Here is a 16,308-nt window from a genome sequence, read left to right as displayed (position 1 = left end):
ACATCTTCGCATGGAAACCTTCTGACATGCCAGGTGTACCTAGAGAACTCGCTGAGCACACTCTCAATGTTGATCCAAAATTTAAGCCGGTCAGACAGTTCCTTCGACGGTTTAACGAAGAGAGGCGGAAGGCTATTGGTGAAGAAGTGGCCCGGCTTTTGGCGGCCGAGTTCATTGTTGAGGTTTTTCACCCAGAGTGGTTGGCTAACCCGGTGCTCGTACTTAAGAAGAACGGCACCTGGCGGATGTGTGTGGACTACACGGACTTGAACAAGGCGTGTCTGGCTGATCCTTTTGCTCTCCCCCGTATTGATCAAATCATTGATGCTACGGCAGGTTGTGCACGCTTAAGTTTCTTGGATGCCTATTCCGGGTATCATCAGATTAAGATGGCAGTTAAGGACCAGGAGAAGACGGCGTTCATCACTCCCTTTGGAGCCTTCTGCTATGTGTCTATGCCCTTTGGGCTCAAGTGTGCGCAAGCGACTTACCAGCGTTGTGTACAGAATTGTCTCCATAAACAGATCGGGCGCAATGTTCACGCTTACGTGGACGATATTGTGGTTAAGTCCATCAAGGAGGAAACCCTAATAGATGACTTAAGGGAAACCTTCGATAATCTCCGGGTCTACAAGATGATGCTTAACCCGGCCAAATGTGTTTTTGGTGTTCCTGCGGGCAAGCTATTGGGCTTCTTGGTTTCTGACAGAGGAATTGAGGCTAACCCGGAGAAGATCAAAGCTATCACCTCCCTAGCTAAGCCGGCATGTATAAATGATGTTCAGCGTTTGGCGGGTCGCATCGCTGCTTTAAGCCGGTTCATAAGCCGCTTGGGTGAGAAGGCTATGCCCTTATATCAGTTGATGAAGAAAACTGATAACTTTGTCTGGAATGACGCAGCTAATACCGCCTTTGAGGATTTGAAAAAGCAACTGGCAGAGCCCCCCGTCCTTGCTGCTCCGGTTGATAAGGAGCCCTTGCTACTGTATGTGGCGGCAAACACACGAGCCGTCAGTGTGGCTATGGTGGTGGAGCGTAAGGAGACGGGTAAGGAGCATCCGGTTCAGCGGCCGGTTTATTATGTCAGTGAGGTGCTTATTGAGTCCAAGCAGCGATACCCGCACTGGCAGAAGCTTGTATATGGTGTGTTCATGGCGAGCCGGAAACTCAAGCATTATTTTCAGGGTCATCCCATCACTGTGGTCAGTTCTGCCCCTCTTGGGGATATTATCCAGAACAGAGAGGCTACAGGGAGAATTGCCAAGTGGGCTATTGAACTTGGGCCTCATGGCCTCAAATATGTGCCACGCACTGCTATTAAATCCCAGGCTTTGGTGGATTTTATTAATGATTGGACAGAGTCGCAAGTGCCTGAGCAAAAGCCGGATAACACTTATTGGACTATTCACTTTGATGGGTCCAGGCAGCTGGAGGGCTCGGGGGCCGGTGTTGTATTGGCTTCCCCTAGGGGTGACAAGTTCCAGTATGTGCTACAATTGATGTTTCCTTGCACTAACAATGCGGCTGAATACGAGGCTTTACTCCACGGTCTTCAGGTGGCTAAGGAGATGAGCTTAAGCCGGGTACGGTGCTTTGGGGATTCAGATTTGGTGGTTCAACAAGTATCAGGCACTTGGGATTCTAAGGATCCCCTCATGGCGGCTTATCGCCGCGAGGTTGATGCCATTGCTGGGCACTTTCAGGGATATCAAGTGGAGCACATTGACCGCAGGAAGAATGAGGCGGCTGATGCTTTAAGCCGGCTCGGCTCTCAGCGAAAGCCGGTGCCGCCTAACACTTTCTTGGATGTCCTATATAACCCTTCGGTTAAGTTGCCTACAGAGGAGGACTTGGCTATCCCTGACCCGGAGGCACGACTGGTGGCGGTTCTTCATGTCATACCAGACTGGACAATGTCGTACTCGGCTTATATAACCCGGGGAGAGTTGCCTGAGGATGAAACTTTGGCCAGGCAAATAATCCGGCGGGCCAAGTCAATGATTGTTATCAACGGCGAGTTGCATCATCGCAGTGTTTCAGGGGTATTTCAGCGTTGTTTTTCCCTGAGGAAGGTCAAGAGATCTTGCGCGAGATCCATGAAGGGGATTGCGGCCATCATGCCGGCTCAAAATCCCTTGTGGCCAAGGCATTCCGTCATGGTTTTTATTGGTTGACGGCTCACGCTGATGCGGAGGACTTGGTCAGTAAGTGTGATGGTTGTCAGAGGTTCTCCCGACGGGCTCATGTGCCGGCTCAGGAATTGAGGATGATCCCGATCACTTGGCCCTTTGCAGTCTGGGGGCTTGATATGGTCGGGCCTTTTAAACGGTCCAGGGATAAGAAGACCCACCTCTTGGTGGCAGTGGACAAATTCACGAAGTGGGTGGAAGCTGAGCCAGTTAGCAAGTGTGATGTAGCCACGGCGGTTCAATTTATGAAAAAGGTGATCTTCCGCTTCGGCTTTCCGCACAGCATCATAACAGACAATGGCACTAATCTGTCCAAAGGCGCTATGGAGGAGTTTTGTCAACGAGAGCATATCCGGCTTGATGTTTCTTCAGTGGCTCATCCCCAGTCCAATGGTCAAGCTGAGAGAGCTAACCAGGAGATTCTGAAGGGCATCAAACCCCGGCTTTTGGTCCCTTTGCAACGGACGCCGGGTTGTTGGGTGGAGGAGTTGCCCTCCGTCTTATGGAGCATCAACACTACTCCTAACAGGTCTACTGGCTTCACGCCTTTCTTCATGGTTTATGGGGCAGAAGCGGTCCTCCCTAGCGACATCCGTCACGATTCACCTCGTGTGGCGGCTTATGTTGAGACGGACAATGAACAGGCGCGCCAAGTTGCTCTGGACTTGTTGGATGAACAGCGTGATGTGGCAGCAGCCCATTCAGCGATTTACCAACAAGACCTGCGCCGTTATCATAGCCGCCGGGTCAAAACCCGGGTCTTCCAGGAAGGCGACCTTGTGCTCCGGCTCATCCATGATCAAACAGATGCACACAAATTATCCCCACCTTGGGAAGGGCCCTTTGTGGTCAGTAAGAACTTGCACAACGGGTCATATTACCTCATTGATGTTCGGGAGCGTAAAGATTCGCGTAAATCTGAGGAGGAGACCCGTCGGCCGTGGAATATCGCTCAGCTTCGGCCTTATTACACTTGAGCTACCGGCTCTTGTGGTGTACATGTTTATCTCAGACATATATATATTATGATAAGCAATAAAGCAGGACCTCTGTCCTTTTTTCTCCTCCAAATATACGTGTCATACTAATTTGAAAGGAGGATCCGGCTTATGATCGCATTTGAGTCTAGCCGTAAGCAGTAAGATCACTTCGGGGCTTCCTGTTCAAACATGGGTCGTATTCGAACCAAAGAGAACATAGATGTCGATACCCATTTGATTGGCAAAGTGCCGAGCTCATTGGGAGGTTGCCTTTGGTCATATTTGAATCATAGTGTAACCCCTCTGAGAACCGACGTGGATCGTATTCGAATCAGCGTCGTTAAACAATTTTTAGAATCACTTGGGGGCTTCCTGTTCAAACATGGGTCGTATTCGAACCCAAGAGAACATAGCTGTCGGTACCCTCTTGATTGGCATCGCCACACCCATTGGGGGCTATATGATCGTATCCGAATCTTGGCTTAAACCCCTTTCGGGCCAGGTCTCTGGTCGTATTCGAACTGGAAGCCCCTAAGTTCCGATTTATCGCAAAGTCTACTCTGATTATGACAACGTGTGCATGGCCGGTTTTCGCTTGACCGGCTTAATTTTGGAGTTATCTTGTTAATTGAACATCCTGGATGTCATCAAGACAAGTCCATTAGAGTTAAGATACCAACCATGCTACCCGGGTCATTTAATCCGGAGGGTGGTAAGCCGTCTTGAGACTTGTGATTTACCTTTTTATGCAGATGCTTGAAGGTACTTTTTTAAAGTTTGAGAAGCACGAAGGATAATTATGACCCGGAGGAGTATCAAAAGAATGACTTCAAAGGATTTCAGCATTCATTACGTGCACGATGGCACGGCAGAGATAAATTGTTGCACTTATTCTATTACAAAAATCTTTCAAAGTTTCAAGGGTGGAGCGTTGTTTGGTGAGCCGCTAGCCGGTTTATGACGCCTGCTGAGTCAAAGTCCCCGGCTCATCTTCTGCTCCGGCTGATCCCAAGGCTTCGAAGGTCGACGATTTCCAGTTGATGCCGCTGAGAGCTTCGAACTGAGCTTCTTCGTCAATTAACCCGGCCGGGTCAATCTCGGGGGCGTAGGTGTGTTGGCGAGCCGGAGGAATCAGACTAAGAGCTTCATAGCGAGGGGTTGGAATCCTCTGATTCTCCGCGTTGTACCCCAGCTGATACTTGGTTAAGTCGGTGTCGTTCCCGATGATGGTGGCCACCGGGCGTACAGCCTTCACGCATGCCGCGAAATCCTTCTGGTCGAAGGTGGAGCCGTCTTCCTTCACGCTGGGGTAACCCAGGGCGATGTCTGCCGGGTCTAGCTCCTGCAGGAAGGCTTTGGCCCGGCTCAGCGCGGCAATTGCTCCGGATCTTGCGGAGGCTCGACGTAGCTCTTGGATTCGCTGTGGCAAAACTGCGAGCCGGCGCAGGACTTCAGCCAGATGGGTTGGCACCTCATTGGATAGGGCCACCACAGCTAAGGCGCGCTGTGACCCGGTGTAGAGTTGTTCCACCAGGGTGTACACGGCCTTTAGCTTGGTGACCACGCTCTGGTTGAGGTTGGCACTCCTGGGACCTGTTTAATAAAGGTCAGGTAAGCCGGTGACAAGGGTGAATCGTAACATGTGCAGACTTGATGAAAGCCAGTGAGGCGACTTACCGAAGATAGCAGACACCATTTGGGAAACCTGGTGCTTTAGACCGGAGAGCTCAGCGGTCTTCTCAGTGAGGGCCTTCTCCGCCTGTTCTGCCCGGGTCACCAGTGCGGCTTTCTCCTCAGCCCAGGCCTTCCGCTCAGCGTCGAATTCAGTCTTCAATTTCTCCTGAGCGGCGATGCTGGAGACAAACTTGGCATTCGCCTTCCGGGTCTCCATCTCTTGAGTTTTTAACCGGCTCTTGAGACCCGCAAGGTCCGACTCAAATTTCTTGCCAGTAGCCTGTATATATTTCCGGGTTATTAAACAGTCATTATATAAGTCCCAAGCACTTTCCAAGCAAAGACACTTGGCACTTGGGGGCTAATTTATATTGAACGTGTCTATCTACGTACTGCTGGTTCAATTAAGTAAGCCGGACTCTAAGTCTACAACATATGCCAAGTATAAGTTATAGACTTGGGGGCTAGCATGACAAGGATCACTATGCGGAAAGTAAGAAGACAGCAGAAGGTTACCTCAGACTTTTGTTGGATCTAATTGACCATGGCGATCTCCGCGTCCCGGCTCTTGTGAACCTGGCTGATGTAGCCAGAAACGAGATCTCCAATGCTCAAATCGGGGTAGCCCGAGAGATCCAGATTCGCCCGGTAGGGTCGCAGCAGCTCCCCTTCGCGGAGCATTGGGCCAGTGCGGTCGGCCTCCCCGGCTCAACATACTCCGTCCGGGCAATTACCACGTCCGGGTCGTTAGCCGGTGGGGTTGAGCCGGAGGCCTCCGGATTAGCTGACGCTTCGGTCGTTGTCTTGGTGGTCGGGGCAGGGGCTTCAGCCGCCGTATCCATGGGAATGGTGGCTTCGGAGGCGGTTGGCGGCTCTTGAGCCGTCGTCTCCGGCTCCGGCAAGTCTGGCACTCCGGCTGACCTGGTCTTCTTTGCTCTTTTGGTGAGCTTTGCCTGGGCACTGAAAAGACAGAAGTGTTAGGCATACAAAGAGTAAATACAGACAGGTAATGTAAGGTGATTGTTATTACCCGGGTGCAGTTTTGAAGGCCGGCAGACTTGACTGCATGGAGTCACCAGAAGAAGGGGAGGTCTCCTGGTAATTGGAGTCAGAAGAATTAAGCGGTTGACGGATAACACCCGCCAACTGATGAAAATGGTACAAGTGAGAAAAGACCTCGGTGCGACGTTTCCTTGTTGCGTCGGGTAACCCGGCGGAGAGGTCGGTGTCCTTGCGGGCCCGGGTGAGACGCCGGCTTTCGTGAACCTGCTGCTTCAAAAGAAATTGAGGGTCTTGATGAGCTAATGGATGAGAAAAGCTGACTTTCCGGGTTACCCTTCGGACTTTCAGCTGTGGCAAAGGCTCCGAGTCGGAGGGGAGTAATGTTACCTCTTCAATCACCGGGTTACTGGCGCCGGTGTCATCCTGTCAATAAACAAAATGATGGTAAAGTGGACAGCAGAAAACAACAAATATGGCAAGAGTTTAAAGGTTTAAGGGTTACCTCTGACTCGGAGCTATCGCTTAATTGCAGCAGCTCCGAAGCAGTGGGTCTGCTTCCCTTTTTGCGAGGGGCGGCTCTCTTGGCGGCTTTCTTCGCCTTCCTGGCCTTCTTGGCCGCCTCATGGTCATACTTGACCCGCCAGAATTTATCATCAGCCTGAGAAATACAGTAATGAGTTCTTAGTAAGATGACAGGTAAAAAAAATGGAAAGGTTAAAGTCAGCGGCTTACCGCTGGGGCTGGATTAGTCTTGCAGAACGGGGCTAGCCCGGTTCTTCCACAGTCTGCCAGGCTCTCGTTTAATAGAGCCTTGGTCTCTTCTTCGGCAACGTCTTCTGGAAGGTCGTTGCGACTGTGCCTCTGCGAGTCATCCTTTCGCCCGGTGTACTCACACATTAAGCCGGGGCGGCGGCTCAATGGGATCACCCGCCATGAGATCCAGACCCGGACCAGGTCTATTCCGTTCAGACCGTTGCCTAGCAGGGCCTTGATCTTATTGATCGTTGGAAGCAGAGGCTGGCGTTCCGCGGCAGTCAGCTTGTCGGATAGCGGATGAGTCGGCTCCAGGCGCGTTGGGCGAAAGCCGGGCAGCGGGCTCTCATCAGCCGGGGACGTGTCTTGGCAGTAGAACCAAGTCATGTTCCAGTCCTTGGGGTGACTTGGCGGTTCTGCGTAAGGAAATAGACAGTCCCTGCGCCGTTGGATGGAGATGCCGCCTAACTCTAGACTTGGACCGTTTGCGCACTCGGTTTGGCGGTACAAATAAAATAGCTCTCTGAAGAGCAGCAAACTCGGCTCTTCTCCAAGATATACTTCACAAAAAACTTGGAAGTTGCAGATGTTGGATATGGAATTGGGTCCTATATCCTGAGGCCGAAGGTCAAAGAAGTTGAGCACGTCCCGGAAGAATTTTGAGCCGGGCGGTGCGAAGCCCCGGCTCATATGGTCTGCAAAGATCACTACCTCCCCGTCCCTCGGCTGAGGTCTTTCTTCGGACGGGTCAGGGGCATGGTAGGACATCACTTCCTTCTTGGGCAGATATCCGGACTTAACAAAGTTGGCCAGGGTCTCTTCGGTGACGTTGGATTTCATCCAGTTGCAAGTGATGGGAGCCTTGGGAGGCATGGTGACGGTTGGTGGTCTATGAGGAAGAGAAAAGTGTCCGGGTTAATTATAAGCCAGGGATTATCATTCAAACTACAGTAACGGCTTATGAAGGGGACTAATGATATATATTGATATGGTGGGTTATCTAAGCTGTCGGGGCTTTCAGGTTAAGTTGGTCATCTACGGCTTACTGCAGTTAAGTCGGAGGATTTTACAGAGCATGGTTCTCTTTAAACCGGACATGTAAGCCGCCGAGATTCAATGGTTGCGTTTTTACTAAGTGTGGTAAACAGGTTTCACATACTACCGTAACTTTTTTTGGATCAAAATAGTCGGAGCAGAGAAAATTTTCTAGACCTAAAAAACAGAGGCAGGAGAAATTCTTGAGGTTGAACACAGTTCTTATGCAGTAAAAAGAGGATTTCTTGCAGATGAAATGAGTTCCGAACGTCTACCGCAGTGGTTTTACGCAAGGATAAAGATCAACCGACTACCGTGGTGACGAGGACTGCCGAGTTTCTGGGCAAAGGTGATGAACACGAAGAACGGGAGGAACCCTACCACAGATCTAGCAAGGCAGAGAAGACTCACCGGAGTTGAGGAAGAGCGAAGGTCGCCGCCGTTATCTGGTCCAGGTCAGGGTGATGCAGCGGCCGGGTCGATGAAGATCAGGGGCGCGACGGCGGCGGCGGCGGCAGAAGCTCGGGCAGAGGAACGACAGCGCGAGGAAGAAGAAGGAGAGTGTGAGAAGAGAGTGTCGGGCCGGCCTATTTATAAGGTAAGTCATAAGTGGGCGCGAGATTCAAGGAGACCACGGCGTGGTTATCTCCCCCTCACGGCGCCTCGATTTTCGCAAAGACAGTAAAAGCAGAGATCCGTTGCGGATCTGGCGGAGTAAAAAACGGACTTAATGGAGGATGACGTCACGGCGGATTATCTGGAGTCCGGAGAATGACGTCACTCCGGGTTATGGCCTTCACACGAACGGTAAGCCGGAGATTTTTCTGTCGGCAGAGTTGAAGATTGACACGAGCCGGCTCAAGTCAATCTGGGGCCTAATGTTGAGGATATAGACCTGGGAGTCACCCGCCAGGAGGGCCGGGTTACACTAAGGGTCATTGCCAGAAGCCCGGAGCCAAGTTCCAAGATAATGGGCCAGAGATGGGCTGAGACCCGGATATGGCTTAAAGCCCGTAGTACAATCTTTATTGTTATAGGAGAACTTGTAGTATAAGGCAAGTATTGTTTAGAGTCCGAGCCGGACACTCTTATGAGCCGACCGGGACTCTAAGGGCCGCTGGGTGTCAACCTCCCTATATAAAGGGACGACCCGGCAGCGGTTTAGGGGCGACAACAATCTGATCGAGAGCCGGGCATAGCTGTTTAGCTCCCTGGTTATCGAAACCCTGATCAATACCACCTCAACTGGACGTAGGCTTTTACCTTCACCGTAAGGGGCCGAACCAGTATAAACCCACGTGTTCCTTGTCCCACTTAACCCCTTCAAGCTTCCCAATTGCGATGGCTCCACGACTAAGTCCTAACCCGAGGACATCTGCCATGACAATTCCACGACAGGTTCCGCCCATGAACCCATGCATAGGGGTTGGCACACGTTTTCGTCTTGATTCTCCGGTAGAAACTTTGGGGAACTCTTTGAGGTTCTATGTGTTGGTTGAATAGATGAATCTGAGATTGTGTGATGCATATCGTATAATCATACCGACGGATACTTGAGGTGACATTGGAGTATCTAGGTGACATTAGGGTTTTGGTTGATGTGTGTCTTAAGGTGTTATTTTACTGCGAACTCTAGGGTTGTTTGTGACACTTATAGGAATAGCCAATGGATTGATCGGAAAGAATAACTTTGAGGTGGTTCCGTACCCTACCATAATCTCTTCGTTTGTTCTCCGCTATTAATGACTTTGGAGTGACTCTTTGTTGCATGTTGAGGGATAGTTATATGATCCAGTTATGTTATTATTGTTGAGAGAACTTGCACTAGTGAAAGTATGAACCTTAGGCCTTGTTTCCTAGCATTGCAATACCGTTTTCGCTCACTTTTATTACTTGCTACCTTGTTGTTTTTATATTTTCAGATTACAAAAACCTATATCTACCATCCATATTGCACTTGTATCACCATCTCTTCGCCGAACTAGTGCACCTATACAATTTACCATTGTATTGGGTGTGTTGGGGACACAAGAGACTCTTTGTTATTTGGTTGCAGGGTTGTTTGAGAGAGACCATCTTCATCCTACGCCTCCCACGGATTGATAAACCTTAGGTCATCCACTTGAGGGAAACTTGCTACTGTCCTACAAACCTCTGCACTTGGAGTCCCAACAACGTCTACAAGAAGAAGGTTGCGTAGTAGACATCAAGCAGTTTCTGGCGCCGTTGCCGGGGAGGTGAGTGCTTGAAGGTATATCTTTAGATCTTGCAATCGAATCTTTTAGTTTCTTGTTTTATCACTAGTTTAGTCTACAAAAGAAAACTACAAAAAAAATGGAATTGAGTTTGCCTCATACGCTTCATCTTTTTAATATCTTTCGTGAGTATGATGGAAAAGAAAATTGTGCCAAAGTGCTAGAAGAAGAATTACATAGAATGCTTGGCATAAAATATGTGAATGATGAGCATGATTGCAATGTTGTTAGTATGAATTCTTTGAATACCCATGATGCTAATGATATGCAAAGCCACAAGCTTGGGGAAGCTATGTTTGATGAAGATGATATCTTTTGTCCCCCAAGCTTTGATGAGCAAATTTACTATGATGAATGCATGCCTCCTATCTATGATGATTATTGTGATGACACGTATGCCTTAAATAATAATGATAACCATGAAACTTGTCATCTTGATCTTAATTTTCAATCACATGATAGTTATTTCGTTGAGTTTGCTCCCACTATTGTTGATGAGAATAAATTTGCTTATGAGGAGAGTAATAAATTTTCTATGCAAGTAGATCATGAAAAGAATGCTTTAGGTGCTGGTTATATTGTTGAATTCATTCATGATGCTACTGAAAATTATTATGAGGGAGGAATATACGCTTGTAGGAATTGCAATAATATCAAGTTTCCTCTCTATGTGCTTAAAGTTTTGAAGTTATGCTTGTTCTGCCTTCCTATGCTAGTTGATTATTGTTCCCATAGGTTGTTTGCTCACAAAATCCCTATGCATAGGAAGTGGGTTAGAATTAAATGTGCTAGTCATATTCTTCATGATGCTCTCTTTATGTTTCAATTCTTATCTTTTATGCGAGCATCATTGAAATCATCATGCCTAGCTAGGGGCGTTAAACGTTAGCGCTTGTTGGGAGGCAACCCAACTTTATTTTAGTTTCTTGCTTTTTGGTTCTGTTTAGTAATAAATAATCCATCTAGCTTCTGTGTAGATGTGTTTTTATGCTTTAATTAGTGTTTGTGCCAAGTAGAACCTTTGGGAAGACTTGGGTGAAGTCTTTATGATCATGCTGTCAAAAACAGAAACTTTAGCGCTCACAAGATTAGCTAAAACTTTTTACTGGAGAGTGCTATTTAGTTGATTCTTTTTGCAGATGATTACTAGACAAATTCCTCAGGTCCACCAATTTATTTTAGAATTTTTGGAGTTCCAGAAGTTTGCGTTAGTTACAGATTACTACAGACTGTTCTGTTTTTGACAGATTCTTTTTTTTCGTGTGTTGTTTGCTTATTTTGATGAATCTATGGCTAGTAAAATAGTTTATAAACCATAGAGAAGTTGGAATACAGTAGGTTTAACACAAATATAAATAAATAATGAGTTCATTACAGTACCTTGAAGTGGTGTTTTGTTTTCTTTCGCTAACGGAGCTCACGAGATTTTCTGTTAAGTTTTGTGTTGTGAAGTTCTCATGTTTTGGGTAAAGACTCGATGGACTACGGAATAAGGAGTGGCAAGATCCTAAGCTTGGGGATGCCCAAGGCACCCCAAGGTAATATTCAAGGACAACCAAAAGCCTAAGCTTGGGGATGCCCCGGATGGCATCCCCTCTTTCGTCTTCGTTCATCGGTAACTTTACTTGGAGCTATATTTTTATTCACCACATGATATGTGTTTTGCTTGAAGCGTCATTTTATTTTCTTTAGCTTTGCTTGCTGTTTGAATAAAATACCAAGATCTGAAATTCTTAAATGAGAGAGAGTCTTCACATAGCTACACAATTATTTAACTACTCATTAATCTTCACTTAGATCTTTTTGGAGTAGTTTGTCATTTACTCGTGTGCTTCACTTATATCCTATGAGTAAATGGTTGAATGATTTGAATGTCATAAATCTGAAATTATATATGTTTCATATGCCTTTCCCATGGGGAGTAATGCCTTCACATATAATAAGTATAGGTGGTAAATTTATTGAAGGTTAGCAATCATTGTATTGGTCACTTGAACAATTCATGAAAGAATATTGAAGGAAGAGAGATTTCACATATAAAAATACTATCTTGGACATCTTCTATGATTGTGATCCCCATTAATTATTTTCAAACCTGAGCAAATTAGTTGAAGTTGGACAAGGAAGACAACATAATGAGTTATGCTTGGGTATATTTGTATAGAAGTTATATGGTTTTGGATCCTCTAACATGTGGTGCTTGCTATTTAGAATCCTTTGCTAGCCAAAATATCTGTACTAAGCGGGAATACTGCTTGTGCATCCAAATTCCTTGAACCAAGTTTCTTCCATGAGTGTCCACCATACCTACCTATATGCGGTATTTACCTGCCGTTCCAAGTAAATTTGCATGTGCCAAACTCTAAACCTTCAAATAATAATATGTTTTGTATGCCCGAATCGCTCATGTAGCGACTACGGGTTAGCAGTATCTTCCATGCTAGGTGGGTTATTCTCACGATGAGTGGACTCCGCTCATCATTCACGAGAAAATGGCTGGTAACTGGGATGCCCAGTCCCATGATCAAAAGATCAAAATCAAATCAAAAATAATTGCAAACAAAACTCCCCCCGGTTTGATGTTAGTTGGAGGCACCCGTTGTTTCGGGCAAGCCATGGATTGATGATTGTTGGTGGAGGGGGAGTAAAAATCTTTACCTTTCTGTTTGGGAACCGCCTATAATGTATGTAGTATGGAAGATATTGGGAACTCTTGGTCGTTATGTTGACAATGAAAGCATACCTCTCAAAATTATTTTCATCTCTTTTTTTGCTTCGAGCTCTGGCACCTCTGCAAATCCCTGCTTCCCTCTGCGAAGGGCCTATCTTTTACTTTTATGCAAGAGTTAGTAGGATTCCTTCTCATTCCAACCTACTCTTTAGTTGGCAAGCATCATATGATGGAAAGATCTAAGCATATATGGCCATTCAAATATATTTGAGCATGAATTATTATTGTTGACATTACCCCTGAGGTAAAAGGTTGGGAGGCGAAACATTAAGCCCCTATCTTTCTCTGTGTTCGATGAATACTATTTGTTCTAAAAATATGCTTTGAGTGGTAGCAATCATGGAAGACTAAATGATAGTTGAGTATGTGAAGTTTGTTGAATCAAAGCTCTGACATAGACTCTTCCTAAAAATAAAATGAATTGTAATTGTTTGATGACTAATAACACAGTTTGTTAGTTTTCAAGAAAGTTTATGATCTATACTTTAACATGTGAATAGTTTGTTACTTGATCATGCAAAGTTCTATGAGTTGAGCTACTGTTATGACATATAATGATGCTAGAAAAGGTGATTGAAATTATCATTGATCAAACTTATGCACCTGCTAGCATTCACACTTCATAAATTCTTTCTTTTATCATTTACCTACTCGAGGACGAGCAGGAATTAAGCTTGGGGATGCTGATACGTCTCCAACGTATCTACAATTTATGAAGTATTCATGCTATTATATTATCCATTTTGGATGTTTATTGGGCTTTACTATGCACTTTTATATTATTTTTGGGACTAACCTACTGACCTAGAGCCCAGTGCCAGTTCCTGTTTTTTCCCTTGTTTCAGTGTTTCGAAGAAAAGGAATATCAAACGGAGTCGAAACGAAATGAAACCTTCTAGACAAGTTATTTTGGAAGGAAAGCAACCTGATAGACTTGGAGTGCACGTCAGGAAAGAAACGAGGGAGCCACGAGGTAGGGGGGCGCCCACCCCCCTAGGGCGCGCCCTCCACCCTCGTGGGCCCCTCGTGGCTCCCCTGACGTATTTCTTCCGCCTATATATATCCATATACCCTAAAACCTTCGGGGAACAGAATAGATCGGGAGTTCCGCCGCCGCAAGCCTCTGTAGCCACCAAAAACCAATCAGGACCCTGTTCCGGCACCCTGCCGGAGGGGGGAACCCTCACCGGTGGCCATCTTCATCATCCCGGCGCTCTCCATGACGAGGAGGGAGTAGTTCATCCTCGGGGCTGAGGGTATGTACCAGTAGCTATGTGTTTGATCTCTCTCTCTCTCGTGGTCTTGATTTGGCATGATCTTGATGTATCGCGAGCTTTGCTATTATAGTTGGATCTTATGTTGCTTCTCCCCCTCTACTCTCTTGTAATTGATTGAGTTTTCCCCTTGAAGTAATCTTATCGGATTGAGTCTTTAATGATTTGAGAACACTTGATGTATGTCTTGCCGTGCGTATCTGTGGTGACAATGGGATATCACGTGATTCACTTGATGTATGTTTTGGTGATCAACTTGCGGGTTCCGCCCATGAACCTATGCATAGGGGTTGGCACACGTTTTCGTCTTGATTCTCCGGTAGAAACTTTGGGGCACTCTTTGAGGTTCTATGTGTTGGTTGAATAGATGAATCTGAGATTGTGTGATGCATATCGTATAATCATACCCACGGATACTTGAGGTGACATTGGAGTATCTAGGTGACATTAGGGTTTTGGTTGATGTGTGTCTTAAGGTGTTATTTTACTACGAACTCTAGGGCTGTTTGTGACACTTATAGGAATAGCCCAATGGATTGATCGGAAAGAATAGCTTTGAGGTGGTTTCGTACCCTACCATAATATCTTCGTTTGTTCTCCGCTATTAGTGACTTTGGAGTGACTCTTTGTTGCATGTTGAGGATAGTTATATGATCCAGCTATGTTATTATTGTTGAGAGAACTTGCACTAGTGAAAGTATGAACCTTAGGCCTTGTTTCCTAGCATTGCAATACTGTTTTCGCTCACTTTTATTACATGCTACCTTGCTGTTTTTATATTTTCATATTACAAAAACCTATATCTACCATCCATATTGCACTTGTATCACCATCTCTTCGCCGAACTAGTGCACCTATACAATTTACCATTGTATTGGGTGTGTTGGGGACACAAGAGACTCTTTGTTATTTGGTTGCAGGGTTGTTTGAGAGAGACCATGTTCATCCTACGCCTCCCATGGATTGATAAACCTTAGGTCATCCACTTGAGGGAAACTTGCTACTGTCCTACAAACCTCTGCACTTGGAGGCCCAACAACGTCTACAAGAAGAAGGTTGCATAGTAGACATCAATCCAACACGCCTACTTTCTAGAAACCGTGTGGGTTGTTTGAGTTCATCGCCCACGGTGTTGTCAGAGTAACCATCTGCAATAGAAAACCCCAATAAGCAGGGTAAGGAGCCTATTATTGATAATCCATGTAGTAATCAAATTGACATTTCTTATAAAACACACCAAATATTTCATATCCGTATAACGGCAACCAGAATTTCATAATCGAATTACATCAGATAGATTCATCACTTAGTTACACCAAAGAGGGATATAGCTAGCTACGCCATTACACAACAGCACCAAGTTTCACATGCAACATCGAAAACCTTTGGAAAGTAGCATCATACACAGTAAATAGACAGATGAATCTCATCTGGGAAACTGCAGAAGCGGAAGGCGAATGTTGAGCCTTCAGTGATGTTGAATGTCCTTGCAACTTTAGGCCAGTGGCTATGGATAATTGCCTGCCCAACCTTCGTCCTCTTCAGGAAGACTTCAATATTGTACCGTGGGTGTTGAATGAACACCTTCCTCGCCTCTTGACCATGTAGGTGGTTTGAGAGGTAATCATTGGTGAACTGCTTTGAAAAGTACCGAAAACAAAGATATGCATAAATCGTTGTTATAAATTTTGAAATGGCACAAGGGGTAAAAACAAGGTAAAAGAGTTAGTACCATCCTATAGTTGACTCATGTCTTCCTCATTGTGCAAACAAAGATCTTGCTGTTATTCATCGCAAGTTTCTTTATCCTAACAATCTTTCTGAGTTTCTTGACTTAACTGATATTCATGGACATCTCATTTCCCCATATGCAAAATGGGTCGAATAGTGGGTCTAAGCCTCTGACAGCAGGACATACATGTGCAAGACCAAACTGTAAGAAACCTAAATATTAGAATGATTCCTGGAACTGCACAATAATGTGCTATTAGCGAAAGGACATGCATGAGCAAACATCTATAGTAAACCGCAGTGCCTCCCATTGTTTCCCTGCAACACATATAAGGAAGATCTTGATCAGGTTAACTGAGAGTTGCCATACTATCAGTAGAATATGTATTGAGTATAGCCAAATTCGATTTATTTCTCACATGCATAACAATACAAAATTGTACCCATAATAAATGAAAATCAAATTGCAGAATTGAACCAAACAGTTAACTGGACAGCAGATGAAATGAACCAAAACAGTTAACTGAGCACGATATTTCACAATAGAACATATAGTAGAAGATAAGACAGTTAACGAAACCAAGAATGCTTGAGAACGGTACTAGGAAATGTAACAATTGTTGGACCAAACTGTTAACTGAACATTACATTTCAGAATATTAGATTGCATATTAACATTACAGA

The sequence above is a fragment of the Aegilops tauschii genome, chromosome 4 (assembly GCF_002575655.3).
Source record: "Aegilops tauschii subsp. strangulata cultivar AL8/78 chromosome 4, Aet v6.0, whole genome shotgun sequence".
NCBI classification, from domain to species: domain Eukaryota; kingdom Viridiplantae; phylum Streptophyta; class Magnoliopsida; order Poales; family Poaceae; genus Aegilops; species Aegilops tauschii.
Note: the sequence above shows the minus strand (reverse complement) of the source record.